Source organism: Bidens hawaiensis, unplaced genomic scaffold, assembly GCF_021521415.1.
Source record: "Bidens hawaiensis isolate Kalapana, Puna unplaced genomic scaffold, B.hawaiensis_p1.1 tig00031526_1, whole genome shotgun sequence".
Lineage (NCBI taxonomy): Eukaryota > Viridiplantae > Streptophyta > Magnoliopsida > Asterales > Asteraceae > Bidens > Bidens hawaiensis.
Window position 1 is genome coordinate 121542 of NW_027495335.1, and position 6793 is coordinate 128334.

The window sequence follows — 6793 nt, forward strand, 5'->3', positions numbered from 1 at the left end:
TGACATACTTAGCTTCTTACAAATGAAGACAAAAATGACTTTTCAAGATGATGTCATAATATCTAGCAACCATGCCACTTGTTAATTAAGGATAATACGCGGTTAGAACACTGACAGAGTGACAGTTAATATGCATGAATGCATCAACCGCCACTTGTTGTCGATCAGTTACTAAGTAAACGCGTGTATCTTTCATCGTGGGCCCCACTTCGACCGACCCAAGAATTGGCCGGTTCTGTTCTTCACTTCTACCCATGTTGTTATTTTATATTCACCGTCAATTTATTTTCTTTTATATGTTTCCACATTTGATAATTTATATGTTTCCATTTAATATTTAAATATTGTAAGACATATAATATTATCAGCTTTCGGTAACTAATGTTACACTTCATAATTATTAAAAGGAAATAAAAAAAATTTAACAATAACAATTTGATGGTTTTCGTCGAATTCCATAGTTATTCTTTAACGGTTATTCTTTAATGGTTTTCATCTTTATAAAAACAATTTGTTACATCTTGGGATTAAACATTATAAACAACTTTTAGTTCAATTAATGTAACATATGTAATAATTTTTCGTACATTTAAAATCATAATACTGTTGTCAAAATGCAATCTCAACACATGATATCCGTTGGTAATCATTGATGGATCAATGTTGTGAATATCCCAACGTTTTCCCTTAGTGATATCCGTCGGTAATATATTGCAAATCACATAACCTACGCTTTGATTTTTTTTGGATATGCATGTTATAGTCATTTGTTTTGCAACATAATATTCGGATGTCTATCAACTTGGTTAGCACAATTTTAGTTCTATAAGTATAAGATAGGACTGGATTGGGCTACATACGTACAAAATAAAAAAAATAAAGTGCACTAAAATAAATAATAAAATAAAAATACATTATTAGTAGAAATAAGTTCCTTTACATTCGATAGTTACTTTTATAAGTATAAGGTAGGACTGGATTGGGCTACATACGTAAAAAAAAAAAAAACAAATACAGTGCACCGAACATAAATAATAAAATAAAAATGCATATTAGAAGAAATAATTCCCTTCACATTCTATAATTACTCTTGGCACGATTTCATCTTTAAAAATGATCTTTTTCATCTGTGATCGAAACCGTAACACCGTTCACATATTCATCAATCTGAATACTCAAGACTGATTTAACCTAATTATAAAATTAGTTATCACAATCTTTCATTACTCTTATGTTAAATAAAATAACCTTTGTATTTTGAACCTTTATAAATGATAATTCATATATGCTTTACATTGGCTTGTGCACAAAAAGGTTTAAGCCAACACCATGAAATAAAACAATCAACAAATCTATCTTACTTAAAGAGAAAAAATCTTAAAAAGTCCACAAAGAATAGTCAAGACAAATATCCACATTATCCACAAAGTTAGCATACCCCACTGTCTGAGGTGGGGCCACCATCAATCCCTCTGCCATGCTGGCAATTAATTCAGGCATTCCAAACATCTCCTCATCATCATAAACCACAACTTCCGTGATACCATGTCCTTGGTATAGCCCATGTTTTGTTGACCACACGTCGACGAGATAGGGTTCATCAAAAATTTCGGTCGAAATGTCTTTAGAGGGATTTGAATTCGTTTCCTCCTGCGGCCTTTGCTGCAGCCATTTGTATATCCTTCACATTGCTAGATTGCGGTAAGGGCAGCCGCCAAACCGAGTCAGCAAAATTCAAACACGCTGACCGCCCTCGCATAGCCAAAACCGCAACATCATGAGCCCTGGCCGCCATTTCGGCAGTGGGATATGTTCCTAACCACACTCTTGTTTTCTTATTCGGTTCTCTCACTTCACACACCCATTTACCCGAGTTTCTTCTTCTTACTCCACGGTAAACCGGGTGCCGAGTCTCCTTGAACTTTATTCTCCCGGCTCGCTTCTTCGGGTTATGCGAAGCGAGCATTAGTTCATTTTCGGCGTAACCGGTGCTGCTGCAGTCAGAAGGTGAAGAGGATTCAAGTTGATTATTTTCCATAGGTAGTTTCTTTTTTTGGTTTTGTTTCGAGTTTGTAGTTGAAGTTTGCAAGTTGTGAGTGGATATTGTTTTGGTGTGATTGATGTCTGAATTGTGATATATATAGTTTTTTGTATGCGTGTGTGAACACTGGTAAGTGTAGTATACAGGCTGTGGATTAGGGTGGTGATTGGTGGTTTAGGAAGGTAAGTAGAAGGTGGGAGGGTTAACTAGTGGTTGTCTTTGGCTTTATATATGTTTGACACGTATATATGTTGGTGGACCACGGGTGTGTTAATATGTTATCCTAAAATCATTATTGAACTCTTGAATACTAGCAAAGATATTTTCTAAAGGTTGGTGAGAAAATTATCAAACTATACTTAAGTTATTAAGAAAAGGTAAATTAGAAATAAACAATCTCATATTTTGTCTGTTGTTCGATAATAATCTTGTTTTTAAAAATCACTACCAACAGTTCAACCTTTCAACTATTTTTTCTCAATGGTTCTCCGTTAAAAAACACTTAACGCCGTTATGTTTTTTTCCGAGTTTTAAGCTGATGTTTTAGGACTTTTGATCAGAAGAAGGATACGAGCCAATTGATGTAAAATTATCTCGAAACGATGATCCAAACGACGAAACATGCAATGTTTTAATTCGGGTGTTTTTGAATTTCTAATTAACGAAAATCAATCCATTTGATACATCGTTTCGAGATAACTTTTACATCAGTTGACTCGTATCATTCTTCCGATCAAAAGCCCTAAAACATCAGTTTGAAACTCGGAAAAAAACGTAACGGCGTTAAGTGTTTTTTAACGAAGGACAACTGAGACAAAAATAGCTGAAAGGTTGGACCGTTGGTAGTGATTTTTAAATGTGAGATTATTATCGGCCAAACACAAAAGGTTGCATTACTTAAATGAATATTGATAGAAAAATGTTGAAATCTTAACATCGAACGAGTCAACGTGATCGAAATGTTTAATTAACTATAGGTTTATATTCGAACGAGTCAGCTTGATGTCAATTTGAGTTAGATTTGGTATATTATTTGTTCTTGATGGCATTTGTATTTACTGATCAATATTGTGAAGAGTTGAAAAATAACTTGGTGTTACTGAAATGAAAATACGCAAGTCTCTTCAAACGGCTGATCTTGATGCCACTTAGCCATAGTGGCGACAATTTGTATTAACCAAGAAAATCGCCACTAAAGGCAATGACGGCACTTTTGTTAGTGTAGTCTTGCGTAAGTGCGCGCGGGACCTTACTCCAGCTAATAATTTTTTGCAATCATATTGATAAGCGTCAAAGACTACTAAACACCGTTTGTTCCATTTTCTTCTGCAATTCATTCGTGATTAAAATCAAATACTGAAATACATCTCTTTTTTATTTCCTTTTTCTAGTTCACTTCCAAGACTAACATAACACACAAAAAGGATATGAAATTCGGGTCGTCGATCATTAGAAATTCTCACATGTTCAACTTAACGGCAACCTATAAAATCTGAACATGAACAAATTAAAAGTAGTACTCAGTAAAAATTAATTTTTATTCAACAAATTTCGGCTCATTTTCTTGGTAGCCTATAAAATTCAAATAAAAACCAATTAAAATGTAAAAATATATATATAACTTAGATCACATGCATTAATTAACATAGTAAAATTGCAATGCCTTTAAAGGGCATATAATAAATATACAATATCATTAAAATACATAATATAAAAAGAATACCACTAGGTTTCCTTCGGGAGGTCGCCTGTTCAAATCCGAGACTAGGGGTTTTATCCCATCTACGCTACCCAAGAGGATTTCAACTTTTGTGGTGGTACAACTGGTATCAAGTGGCAACAAGGGAGAAGGTTACTCCGAGGATGCGGGGAGGACCTGGTAAATATGGATTATGCCTTTCAGGAGAAACTATCTAAGGGGTTTCAAACCGGGGTTGTCCGCAAACCAACCTGCAATCACCCAGTCATACTGCAGATAGTCGATGCTAAAATAAAGACCATTGCATTCAGTAGTTAATTCTGTGTAACTCTTGTTCAATGTAACAAATATGACAGCCTTTCATATATTCATCATCAACTCGATTTACATAATTCAGTTTGTATTTGATATGATTGGGTCGGGCCATATATTCACAATTGGTCATATGCCTAATAATCAGGGGCGGACCTAGCTATTCATTAGGGGTAGCCTCCACTACCCTTCAACTTTTCGTCGATAGTGTAAAAAGTTATTTTTTAGACATGTTTTCGTATTACGTTACCCTTGAAAAAATATGACGTTACCTCTATTTGTTTAAAGCTCAACCAATTTAAAAGTTCAACCAAAGAAAAGCCCGACCAAAGTTTAACGCCCAAACCAATTAAAACCCATTAACCATTTTCAAAAGTTATACTCGTTGTTTAGAAATTGGAAACTAGCCAGACATCAAACATCGTTGTATCAGACACCACCACTCGACACCATTTTGAGGGTGAAGTTTTTTAATATGGTTTTGGATATGCAAATTCAAGAACATGAAAATAGATATAGTGAGGTCTCAACTAGTTTGTTAGAAAATATGTCTAGTTTAAATCTTTATAGTTCATTTACTAAGTTTGATATAAGATAGTGTCATTTTATGAGATGCGTCCAAATGATTTTAGTAATGAAGAAAGAAGGTGTAATTCGAGTGATGATCTTACGACTTTTTATCACACTTTAAAGGAAGATGATAAATTGCAAAAATGAGTGTAATGTGTGACCTTTCTTGTGTAATGGTGGAAACGGGAAAACACACCACTTTTCCTTTGGTTTATCGAATATTAAAACTAGCCTTGGTTTTACTGGTTGCAACCGCAATCGTTGAAAGATGTTTTTCTAAAATGAAGCTTATCAAAATGGATTTGTGCAACTGAATGGGTGATGAGTATTTGAACAATGATTTAATTTGTGCAGTCGAAAGAGAAACGTTTAATAAAGTAAAAGAAGAGGATATGATGTCTCGAGTTCACGCTTTCAAAAACCGAATAGGAGAAATTTGCACTCGGTGTATTTAAATTTATTTATTATCATGTTTCTATACGTCAAGGGCGGCTATAAGGCAGGGCCGGGTGTTCGACCGATCCCGGCCCGACACCCGATAGGCCTGAATTTTTATTCTTTTTGTTATATATATATATATATATATTATAAAAAATATGATTTTTAATATTTAAACCCAATAACTCAACTAATTTAAAGGCCATTTTTTTTTGCCTTCGGCCTAAAATTTTTTCACGATTCTCGGTGATGGCCTTGGTTTACATTGTGTGAAATACGGTAAAAAAAAATTTTGGACGTTACCCCTGAAATTGATGTCTAGATTCACTACTGCTAATAATTTAGGATATTAGCCTGACTCAAATGCATATTCTTATATATCGTGCTGATTTTTCTTCTTGATATTAATGGTGTTTCTGAGCTAGTCAAGTCGAGAACATTAAAATCAGTATCAACGGATGAAATCTCGTCTCAGGTTTCAGAAAAACTCACTCGGGTATTAAGGTTACTCGTTCCAAACGGGTTGTTAAAAAAAATACCATTCATGTATTTATTATCACCGCAATACTCAATTCCGATTTAATACAATTCATTAAAGCTATCACCAATCTTTCATATTATTCTTTTGCTAAAACCAAATATTGCTTTTATTTCAAACCTGAAATGATAATTGATGAATGATTATATATATACTCCATTGCCTTGGATGCAAAAAGGTTAAAGCCATCACCATGAAATAAAACAATCAACAACAAATCTATCTTACTTAAAAAGGAAAAACCCTAAAAAGTCCACAAAGAATAGTCAACACAAAAATCCACATTATCCACAAAGTTAGCATACCCCACTGTCTGAGGTGGGCCACCATCAATCCCTCTGCCATGCTGGCAATAAATTCAGGCATTCCAAACATCTCATCATCATCATAAGCCACAACTTCCGTGATACCATGTCCTTGGTATAGCCCATGTTTTGTTGAGGACATGTAGTCGAGATAGGGGTTCATAAAAAATTTCAGCAAAAATGTCTTTGGAGGGATTCGAATTCGTTTTCTCGACCGTATCCTCCTTTAGACCAAAAGCTTTCGCGGCCTTTGCAGCCGCCATTTGTATATCCTTCACATTGCTAGATTGCGGTACGGGTAACCTCCAAACCGAGTCAGCGAAATTCAAACACGCTGACCGCCCTCGCATAGCCAAAACCGCAACATCATGAGCCCTGGCCGCCATTTCGGCAGTGGGATATGTTCCTAGCCACACTCTTGTTTTCGTATTCGGTTCCCTCACTTCACAAACCCATTTACCCGAGTTTCTTCTTCTTACTCCACGGTAAACCGGGTGTCGAGTCTCCTTGAACTTTATCCGCCCGGCTCGCTTCTTTGGGTTATTCGAAGCGAGCATTAGTTCATTTTCGGCGTAACCGGTGCTGCTGCAGTCAGAAGGTGAAGAGGATTCAAGTTGATTGTTTTCCATAGGTAGTTTTTTGTTTTGAGTTTGTAGTTAAGTTGTGATCTTGGCAGTGAATTGTTTTGGTATGATTGGTGCATGAACGTGATATATATAGTTTTTTGTATGCGTGTGTGAACATGGGTAAGTGTAGAGTGTGGTGGGGTTATAGGATCCAGTCTGGGGAGATGAATTAGAAAGTTGATGGAAAATTGACCAAAATATTGTATTTTAATGTATTAGATTGATATTGACAGTTTTCTAGTTCACATGGGAGGTTAGAACTTA

At 35.3% G+C, this 6793-nt stretch overlaps 1 pseudogene; it reads right to left on the reverse strand.

Moving 5' to 3' along the window:
• Nucleotides 1–1185: 1185 nt before the first annotated feature.
• On the reverse strand, nucleotides 1186–6562 carry LOC143582310 (uncharacterized; annotated as a pseudogene).
• Nucleotides 6563–6793: the final 231 nt, after the last annotated feature.